The following is an 11,615-nucleotide window of genomic DNA, read 5'->3' on the forward strand; positions in this document are numbered from 1 at the left end:
AGCCATATTATCTGAGTCTGGAGTCACATATGGCTCAGACAACATAAGGATGGCAGATTTCCTTTCCTAAAGGACATAATCATTCTGAGCTGCTCACAGAAAAAGGGATCCCAAAGCTTTTACTGGCACATTAAAAGGAGTAAAGGTTAAAGAGTTGGGATAATTCAGGACTAAAAATAGGATTTAGATGTTGAAGCAAAAGCATAGCTAAGATATGAAATTAATATGGGCCAAAGGCCCTGTTTCTACACTTTAGAGACTCTATGATTCTATGAGTTTGCAACTTTGGAGCCAGACGGTCATACAGCACAGACTCAGACCCAGTTAATGCTGTCCATAATCCCAAACTAAACTAGTCCCACCTGCCTGCATTTGGCCCCTACCCCTCCAAACAATTTTTATTCATGCGCTTATCCAAATGTCTTTTAAATGTTGTAACTGTACCTGCATCCACCGCTTCCTCTGAAAGTTCATTCCACACACAAACTGCTCTCTATGTAAAAGGGTTGTCTCTCACGTCTTTCTGAAATCTTTCTCCTCTCACCTTAAAAACATGATGCCCAGTTGTAAATCCCCCACCCTAGGGAAAAGAAACCTGCCATTCACCTTATCTGTGTCCCTCATGATTTTATGAATCTCCATCTTTTCCAAGGAAGCTGATGGTGAGAGAAGGAAATTTAAAATTGATAAGGAAGCGACATTGGATAGACTGTCTGTATTAAAACTGATAAGGCACCAAGATCAGATGAGATGCATCCAAGGATACTGGTGGAAATTACAGAGATACTGGCCATTGTGTTTCTGTTTTCATTGGACACAGATGTGCTGTCGGAAGATGGAGAATTGCAAACATTATGCTTTGGATAAAAAAAACGATGTAAGGATAAGCCCAGCAGTTACAGACCACTCAGTTTAATGTCAGTTGGTGGAATATTCTGGAAATAATAATTTGAGATAGAATGAACAATCACATGAACAAATGTGGGTTAATTAAACCAGCATGGATTTCTTAAGGGAATGTTGTATTTTCCTGAACATACTGGAATATTTGAAGAGATAACTGAGAGGGTTGATGAGAGGAAAGTTATTGATGAGCTGTACATGAACCACCAAAAGGTGTTTGTGCTGCACAACAAACTAGTTGGATGGTGAAGTGATACTTGGTGAGTCCTGGAATGATCACATGGTACAATTGGCAGAGCTCTTTGAATGACTATGAAAAGCAAAACTGGTAATAAACTGAACCAAAACTGAATTCGCAAAAGCAGAGGTGACGTTCTTGGGACATAACATTGGTCATGGAAGGTTGTTCCCATGGAACACAAAGATGAAGGTCATTGAGGAATTTCTACGATCAACCTCAAAGAAAGCGGTGTTTTAATTCTTGGGTCTAAGCAGATTCTCTCAGGGGTTTGTTCCAAGCATCAGCAGTGTAGTGGCACTGTTAACCAATTTGTTGAAGAAGAACACAAAAATTTTAATGGACAGAACAATGCCGGGAGGCATTCGACCATTTGAAAGCAATATTAACCACCATGAGAGAGAGAGAGAGAGAGTACGAGAGAGAGAGCTTTAGCTAAACCAAACTTTTCAAAACCTTTCAAAGTTGCGATTAATGCTTGTGACATCGGAGTTGGAGCTGTAGCATTACAGGTAGATGATGATGGGATTGACCTGGCAGTTGGTTACTTTTTGAAGAAAGTCAACATCCAACAAAGAAAATACTCCACGATCGAAAAGTAACTATTGAGTTTGGTACTGGCCTTTCAACATTTTAATGTATATGTCACAAACAATTCATCAGAGACAGTTGTGTACATGGATCACAATCCTCTTACATTCTTGGAATGCTTTAAAGACAAGAATATGATACTATTTCACTGGAGTCTTATGTTACAGACTTTTAATCTAGATATCGTACATGTTGTGGGTCGTAAGAATGTCATCACAGATGAATTATTGCGGGCTTAACTGATAAAGTATTGATAAGATTGATATATATTCAATGTTATATTGATGTGGGAAGAGGTTAATATGAACTTCGATTAAAGTCATATGTATGTCATGATATTAAGAATAAGAAACAGAGGGAAAAAACATGAAGCCATCTTTTCATTATAACTGTTCATTTTTTCTTAAGAGGGGAGGTGTTATGAAGGTGTAGAGGTGTACTATACCCTTTAAGAGGGTTGAAAAGCTAGCAAGGACTAACTGAAAGCACAGGGTGACTGGAATAAGTATCAGTGTAACACTTGGTCGAAACAAATAACAGCAGTTGGATTGCCATGAAACAAAAACAAATTCAAATTTGGCCAATCAATTTAAATTATTCCCCAAGATATCAAAATCCAATTAAATTTAAAATTAGCATTTTGATAATATGAAACGGTCCGATGTTTTCGGGTATAAAACCGGACATTCTGAACAATTAGGGTGAGAACTGTTGAAGACCAACAAATGCAGACTGCTAGCTAAAGAGCTCTCTGAAAGGGGCCTGTCTGTGGGGAGTGTAGCAGAACATCGAAGCTGACCTGGAGAGAATCTACAGAGGAAAATCTACAAAGGAGAATCAGCAGAGCTGACTGGGTTTGATATCTGAGGTTTTTTTCTGTAAATCTTAATCAGTACTATAGAATGGGAGATAAAAGATAGGTTTAAGAGAAAGGAGTTATAAATAGTTGTTGGTTTTAATATTCTCTGTTGGACATAAAGAATAAAGTTGTTCATTTTTATTTAAAATAGTGATCTCTGGGATAGTTCTTTGCCTCTTGAATTTTAACAGATTACAGCATGGGGTGCACCTTTTCTGTGTTGGTGGTTTAAATTATCGGGGGGAGGGGGTGTGATTTACCCCGTGTCGTAACAGTGGGGTCTGGCTGTGGGTGGCAGAAATGGTGGAGGATAATGCGTTGTATCCGCAGATTGGTGAGCTGGAAGGTGAGGACCAGGGTGGGGGGGATTCTATCCTTGTTGCGGTTGGAGGGGAGGGGTGGGGTTCAAGGACGGAGGTGCAGGAATTTGTTTTGCCAGAAGCAGCAGCAGTGGGAGGAGTGACAGTGAGGATCAGAGTCCTGCTGGGAAGGGAAATGTAAAATTATATAAACTTACCTCATGAATAGGTGGAGCACACGCTGAGCAGGAGCGGACCCGGGACTGCTGAGTAAGTAAAGTCATACATTTGGCCGTTTGCGTGATCCGAAACACTACTTAGGTAGTGTCTCCCACCCATCCTCCTCCTCTAACCAAAGTATAGGTTCTGTGAGCCGGATTGTAAGGTAACTTTTTTTTATTCTTTATTCTTCTACAGTCTCTTTGGGAATATAGAACGGAATGGCAGTAAGAGCAGTTGAATGTTCCTCCTGCAGAACGTGGGAGGTAATTTCCTGCACCCAACTCCTGCTCCTTGACAACCGTGTTAAACTGGAGCTAGAGTTGGATGAACTTCGGATCATTCAGAAGACAGAGGGGCTATTGAGAGGAGTTACAGGGAGGTAGTCACACCTCAGATACAAGAAAAAGGCAGATGGGTTACAGTCAGGGGATGGAAAGGCAGTGCAGGGATACCCCCTGTGGTCATTCCCCTCAATAACAAGTATACTGTTTTGGATAGTGTTGGGGGGAGCAACTTACCAGGGGTTAGCCAAGGGGTACAGTCTCTGGCACAAAGCCTGTCCTTGTTGCTCAAAAGGAGAGGGGGAGGGAGGGGAGATGAGCAGAACATTGGGGATTCCATAGTTAGGGGGACAGTTAGGAGGTTCTATGGGAATGAGAGAGACTCACGTTGCTGTGCTGCCTTCCAGGTGCCAGGATAAATGATGTCTTGGATCATGTTTTCAGGATCTTTGTTGGGGGGGGGAGGGGAGTAGCCCCAAGTCGTGATCCACATAGGTACTAATGACTTAGGTCGGAGGAGGGATGGGGACTTAAGGAGAAATTCAGGGAACTAGGGTGGAAGCTTAGTACTAGAACAAACAGAATTGTTATCTCTGGTTTGTTGCCTGTGCCACGTATTAGCGAGGCGAAGAATAGGGAGAGAAAGGAGTTGAACACGTGGCCACAGGATGGTGCAGGATGGCGGGTTTCAGATAGCTGGGTAATTGGGACTCCTTCTGGGGTTGGTGGGACCTCTACAAGCAGGATGATCTACATCTGAACCAGAGGGGTACCGATATCCTAAGGTGAGGAAATTGGCTCATGCTGTTCAGGAGGTTTAAAGTAATTCAGCAGGGAAATGGGAACCTAAATTGTAGTTCCAGTGTTTAGTAGGGTGAGAGTAGTGAAGTCAGAAATGTGGTTTCAAGGTCACAAGAGTTCACCAGCAAGCAGGAAGGTGGTTTGAAGTGTGTCTACTTCAGCTCCAGGTGCATCCAGAAAAAGGTGGGCAAATTTGCAGCATGGGTTGGTACCTGGGATTTCAATGTTGTGACCATTTCGGAGACATGGATAGAGCAGTGACAGGAATGGTTATTGCAGGTTCCATGATTTAGATGTTTTGGTAAAAGCATAGAAAATGGCAAAAAGAGGGGGTAAGTGTGGCATTGTTAGTCAAGGACAATCTTATGGTGGCAGAAAGAACATTTGAGAAGTCATCTACTGAGGTAGTATGGACTGAGGCTAGAAACAGGAAATGAGAGGTTACCCTGTTGGGAGTTTTCTATCTACCTCCGAATAGTTCCAGAGTTTAGAGGAAAGCAAAGCAAAGATAATTCTGGATAGAAGTGAGAGTAACAGGGTAGTTGTTATGGGGGACTTTAACTTTCCAAACATTGACTGGAAATATTATAGTTTGAGTACGTTAGATGGGTCAGTTTTTGTCCAATGTGTGCAGGAAGGTTTCCTTACATAATATGTAGACAGGCCAACAAGGGGCGAGGCCACATTGGATTTGGTACTGGCCAGGTGTTATATTTGGAGGTAGGTGAACATTCTGGTGATAGCGACCACAATTTGGTTATCTTAATTTTCGCGATGGGAAGAGATAGGTGTATAAAGCAGGGCAAGAGTTATTGCTGGGGGAAAGGCAATTATGATGCGATTTGGCAAGAGTTAGATAGTGTAGGATGGGGAAAGAAAGTGCAGGGGATAGGCACAACTGAAATGTGAAGCTCATTCAAGCAACAGCTACTGAGTGTCCTTGATAAATATGTACCTGTCAGGCAGGAAGGAAGTGGTTGAGCCAAGAACCTGTTGTTTAGTAATGAAGTTGAATCTCTTGTTAAGAGGAAGAAGAAAGCTTATGTTAGGATGAGATGTGTAGGCTCAGTTAGGGTGCTTGAGAGTTACAAGTTAGCTAGGAAAGACTTAAAGAGAGAGCTAAGATGAGCCAAGAGGGGATATGAGAAGTCATTGGCAAGTAGGATCAAGGAGAACCCTAAAGTGAGAGAAAGATTAAGGCAAATCAAGGATAGTAGTGGAGTCCAAGGAAAAAGGGAAGTGCTAAATGAATATTTTTTGTCAGTATTCACACTGGAAAATGACAATGTTGTCGAGGAGAATACCAAGATATGGGCTACTAGACTAGACAAGGTTGACATTCACAAGGAGGAAGTGATAGCAATTCTGGAAAGTGTGAAAATAGATAAGTCGCCTGGGCCCAATGGGATTTATCCTAGGATTCTCTGGAAAGCCAGGGAGGAGATTGCGGAGCATTTGGTTTTGATTTTAATGTCATAATTGTCTACAGGAATAGTACCAGAAGACTGGAGGATAGCAAATGTTGTTCCCTTGTTCAAGAAGGGGAATAGAGACAACCCTGGTAATTATAGATTAGTGAGCCTTACTTTGGTTGTGGGTAAAGTGTTGGAAAAGGTTATAAGAGTTTGGATTTTTAATCATCCAGAGAGAATAATTAGGGATAGTCAACATGGTTTTATGAAGGAAAGGTCATGCCTCACTAACCTTATTGAGTTCTTTGAGATGGTGATCAAACAGGTGGATGAGGTTAAAGTGGTTGATGTGGTGTATGTAGATTTCAGTAAGGTATTTGACAAGACTCCCCACAGTAGACTAATGGAGAAAATACAGAGGCATGGGATTGAGGGTGATTTAGCAATTTGGATCAGAAGTTGACTAGCTGAAAGAAGATAGAGGGTGGTGGTTGATGGGAAATGTTCACCCCAGCATTAATACATTTGCCGATGACAATAAGGTCCGCAGAATTGAGGATAGTGCTGAAGGATATTGCAGGTTACAGAGAAACATAGATAAGCTGCAGAGCTGGGCTGAGAGGTGGCAAATAGAGTTTAATGTGGAAAAGTGTGAGATGATTCATTTTGGAAGGAGCAACAGGAATGCAGAGTGCTGGGTTAATGTTAAAATGCTTGATAGTGTAGATGAGTAGACAGATCTCGGTGTTGATGTACATAGATCTCTGTAAGTTGCCACCCAGATTGATAGGTTATTAAGAAGGCATACAGTCTGTTAGTTTTTATTGGTAGAGGAATTGAGTTTCAGAGCCACGAGATCATGCTGCAGCTGTACAAAACTCTGGTGCGGCCGCACTTTGGGTTTTGCGTACACTTCTGGTCAACACATTATCGGAAAGATGTGGAAGTTTGGGAGAGGGTTCAGAGGAGATTTACAAGGATGTTACCTAGTATAGAGGGAAAGTCTTAGGAAAGGCACTTGAGTCTTTTTTCATTAGAGAGAAGAAGTTTGAGAGGAGACTTAACTGAGACATACAAGATAATCAGAGGATTAGGTAGGGTGGACAGTGCGAGCCTTTTTCTTCGGATGGTGATGGCTAGCACGAGAGGACATAGGTTTAAATTGAGGGGAGATAGATATAGGACAGATGTCAGAGGTAGTTTCTTTACTCAGATAGTAGTAGGAGCATGAAACGCACTGCCTGCAACAGAGTAAATTCGCCAACTTTAAGCTCATTTAAATGGTCATTGGATAGACATATGGATGAAAATGGAATAGTGGAAGATAGATGGGCTTCAGGTTGGTTCCACAACATTGAGGGCCGAAGGGCCTGTACTGCACTGTAATGGTGTATGTCCTAAGTGGAGGAGATATGCTGGAGGGCATTGTTGACCACATGGGAGGGGAAATTACAGTCCTGAAGTAGGATTCATTTGGGATGTCGTGGAGTGGAATTGCTCCTCCTGGGAGCAGATATGACAGAGTTGGAGGAATTGGGAATGAGGGATAACACTTTTACAGGAGGATACTCTACACTGGGGAGACAGGATGCCAATTCACAGAATGTTTCAGAGAACATCTCTGGGACACACACACCAAACAAACCCACTGCCCTGTGGTTGACCACTTCAACTGTCTCTCCCACTCTGCCAAGGACATTCAAGTCCTGGGCCTCCTCCCCTGCCAAATCCGAACCACCTGACACCTGGAGGAAGAACGCATCATCTTCCACCTTGGGCCTCTACAACCACAGGTCAACAATGTCGATTTCACCAATTTCCTCATCTTCCCATCACCCACCTCATCCCAGATCCAACCCTCCAACTTGGGCACAACCCTTTTGAACTGTCCTAACTGTCCACACTCCTTCCCACCTATCCTATCCACCCTCCACTTTGACATATCATCACCCCCACCACCATCTATTGAGTTCCAAGCTTCCTATTCCCTCAGCCCTGCCTCCCCATTTATCTCTCAGCACCCTTCCCCAACAACACCCCCCCACCCCCTAACTCGGTACATTCCTGATGAAGGGTTTATACTTGAAATATTGACTCTTCTGCCCCTCGGATGCTGCCTGACCTGCTGTGCTTTTTAACTGTGATCTCCAGCACCTGCAGTCCTCACTTTCTCCTATGGGCTATATGTCCTTGTTGCTATAATCTGCTTGTACCGTTCACAAAATAAAGCTTTTTATCAGACAAGACTCAAATCAAATCAAACCACTCTTGATCATTGGCCATAATAGATCATTAACAATAGCTTAAACGCTTGCTGTGATTTAGATAAATTTTCAGGAAGTGGAGTAATTGCACAGCTATACTTTCATATCTCTGCAGAGACATGCATCAAGATTCAGGTTGCGAATATTCATCAGCTGATTCACACTGGAAAAGACTTCGAACCATTAGCACAAAGGAAACTTAACTTGGAGGGCCAAAGGGCCTGTTCCTGTGCTGTAATTCTCTTTGTTTTTTTGTTCTTTGTTCTAATGACTATTGTTTATCAAGAGCAGGTAGTTCTGAGACACATTTGTAGCCACAATCCACAAGTAATATGAGCTCGCATCTATGTTCACCAATATTAGTAATAATTGAGACTGATTATTGATCTATCAAGTCATAGAGGAGGCCTTAGGGTGAATGTTATCCTCAGAGTTCGGACAATAATTCGAATCCTCAGCACTATAATTTACTGTGACTATGTTAAAATGTACAAAGGACAAAATACAGACAAAGGCAGATGGGAAACATTTCCGACTTCTCTCTTCATTCCACTATTGATGAGGCTGATTGTATACTTTTGTTCAGCTGTGGCTCAGTTGGTAGCAGTTTTGCATGAGTCAGGTTCAGGACCTGAGCAGAAAAATAAAAACTGACACTTCAGTGCAGCCCTGAGAGAGTCCTGCCTTGGTGGAGCTGCTGTCTTTTGGATGAGATATGAAAATGAGGCTCCATCTATTCTCTCAGGTGGATGTAAAAGATCCCATCCTGCTTTTTCAAAGAAAAGGAATCATCTTTGGTATCCTAATATTCATCCCTTGTATAATATCTCAGAATAAATTATCATATGTGCTTTGGTAATTAACACTGGTGAATTGTTTGCTGTTGTGTTTCAGTTGGGAGAATGTGGAGTGTCAGTAAAAATTAAGTCATTCAGTTTAAAAGTGTGTACTGGAACAGAGATATACGGATGTTTTACACATCTCTGCAGGTAGATGGATAAGTTAAGAAGGCTGTTAAGGCAATGGGATCTTTGGATTGATTCATAGAGACGTCTCACACAGAATCAAGGATGTTCATTACATATTGGTGATTGCCCATCTGGGGTATTGTTTAATTCAGGACACAACACTTCAGGAAAGATGTCAGGGATGTCTGAATGACTGCTTTTACAAGGCAGAATATTATTTTATCTATCAAAAACAATGATAAAGTTTCCAGTGTAACAGGTGCTGGTAACCAAAGGACCCATACCAAATGCAATTCGAAGAATAGGGGCGGCATGGTGGCTCAGTGGTTAGCACTGCTGCCTCTCAGGTTCAATTCCCGCCTCAAGCAACTGCCTGTATGGAGTTTGCACATTCTCCCCGTGTCTGTGTGGATTTTCTCTGGGTGCTCCAATTTCCTCCCACAGTCCAAAAATGTTCAGGTTAGGTGAATTGGCCACGCTAAATTGCCTGGAGTGTTATGTGAAGGGATAAGTGTCAGGGAATGGGTCTGGGTGGGTTGCTCATCAGAGGGTCGGTGTGGGCTTGTTGGGCCGAAGGGCCTGTTTCCACTCTAAGTAATCTAATCTAATCGAACAATAGGTGGATTTATGGAAGTCTTTATGCACACTAAAATGCTCTGATTTGGATGGCACTGCTTGAAAACACAGTCAATTATAACAATCAGAACAGAATTGGATAATTACTTGATGGGTAAATACATACAGCACTTTGGGGTTAGAAGAGGGGAATGGAGCTGAATGGAATGCTTGACAAAAATGTGACCACAGATGTGATCAAATGGCTGCCTTCCCCACTATATTGTTCAGCTACATCACTATATATGAACCTTCCAGCTCAGTGAGCAAACCTACAAACACAACCTCAACCTGAGCTACAAATCTTCTCAAAACCCAATAACCACTATGTCATTCTACAATTCTTTGAAAGTAAAAGAATGTACAAGAACCTATTTGCTGAAAAGACAAAAAGGAAAGAAGTGTAATGGGTTTTGGAAAAAGGAACAGTAACGATGGAAACAACTATGTAGTAACATGCTTAGGAATGGAAAAGCAGAGAGATTTGGAGGGTGAATATATCACACTTTATGAAGAGACTGGAGCTGAAAAAGATTTAAGATGCAAATGGTTACTGTGATTTGATTGGACGATGCAAACATGAATGCAACCGATTGATTAGCTTGGATAAACTACTCAGTAGATTACTGAGGTCTGGGTACACCTAAAAGGATGGACAATAAAATCATAGAAAGAATGCAACAAATATACATTCAGTAAACTAAAGAGGAAAGGATTAAAGTATTGACATTGTTCTACACAAAGGTTTATTACATTCACAAGATTACAGGAATCAAAATTATTTGGAATTGAATGAAAATTTCAGAAGCTAATGGCACTATGTTACACAATGACTTTAATACAATACAGTATGACAAGATACTTTCTAAGTATTCATTGGAGTAAAATAACCATTTGAGGGAAAATAAATTTTTCATTTAATGCTTTTTGTGATGAATTGAACTTTCAAAATGACTCATTTGGAGCAATATTTCCAGAAAGAACTGGGGAGTTATCTCCACTCTACTGGCCAGCACCTGTCACTTGACCAACATCACAAAAAACATTTTCACTGAAAGTATGGCATTGTTGTTTGTGGGAATGTGCTCTGTGCACATTGACTGTCACTTCAGTTTTCACATACAGGCTGTGTTTCGTATCACTGCATCAGAGCAGAATTGTTCTTCAGTTTGTATTCTTTGCAGATTTCTTCAGTTCTAAATTCAATCCTGAATGCTTTGGAAAAAGAAATGGTTGCTAACGTTGGATCACTGTTTTCTTTGCCCACATTCAGTTGGTCTCTGGCTTCATCTTTTTCCACATGATAGTTACACCGAATCTGCAATCAGTTCTTTCACTATGCAGAAGAGTCTGTACCATGCTCTAAAGAAAGCCTGAGTTTCCAGGTAGCTTGGCAGTTTGTTCCCTGTCCTGGTTAATCAGTATTTAACTGCTTTCATGGAACTCCTAAAGTGTGGAAAGAGGCCATTTAGCCCAAAAGTCACATGACTCTACGAAGAGTAACCCTTCCAAACCCATTCCCCTACCCTATTACTCTACATTTACCCAAAACTAATGCTCCAAACCAACACATCCCTGAACACTATGGGCAATTTAGCAAGGCCAATTCATCGAACCTGCACAATCTTAGACTGTGGGAGTAAAGCCACATAGCCACAATGTGCAAACTCCACCCAATCACCCTTTGCACTGTTAGGCAGAGTGCTAACCACTAAGCCACTGTGCCTTTTAAGATCATTATCAAATTCCTCTCAGTTTTGCCCATTTTCAACTTCACTGAAGTGATAGAGGGCTGAATTGTTGCTTGCACAACTCATACACCAGTTGCTTGGTACAGAAATTCAGATCAAGTTTGCAAATATAAGCAACTACTACAAAGCTGCTCCCTGCCAATCATGTATCTCATCATTTGGACTGAGTCTCGTGTGCAACTTATCTTTAATATCTGCTGTGTGCACACTGGGTTTCTTGTCTTAATGTGAGCTTCGTTCAATTTCTTCCATGAGTCAAATATATTCATATATCTACCTATTGATGGTCAGAATCTAATTCCCAGAAAACTAGCATTTAAGATGGGAGGGGGGGGGGAGTTCAAAGGAGATGTGAGAGGTGAGTTCTTTTTACACAGAGAATGGTAGGATTGGGTGGTGGTGAGGGCAGAT

Source organism: Hemiscyllium ocellatum, chromosome 28 (genome assembly GCF_020745735.1).
Source record: "Hemiscyllium ocellatum isolate sHemOce1 chromosome 28, sHemOce1.pat.X.cur, whole genome shotgun sequence".
Taxonomy (NCBI): domain Eukaryota; kingdom Metazoa; phylum Chordata; class Chondrichthyes; order Orectolobiformes; family Hemiscylliidae; genus Hemiscyllium; species Hemiscyllium ocellatum.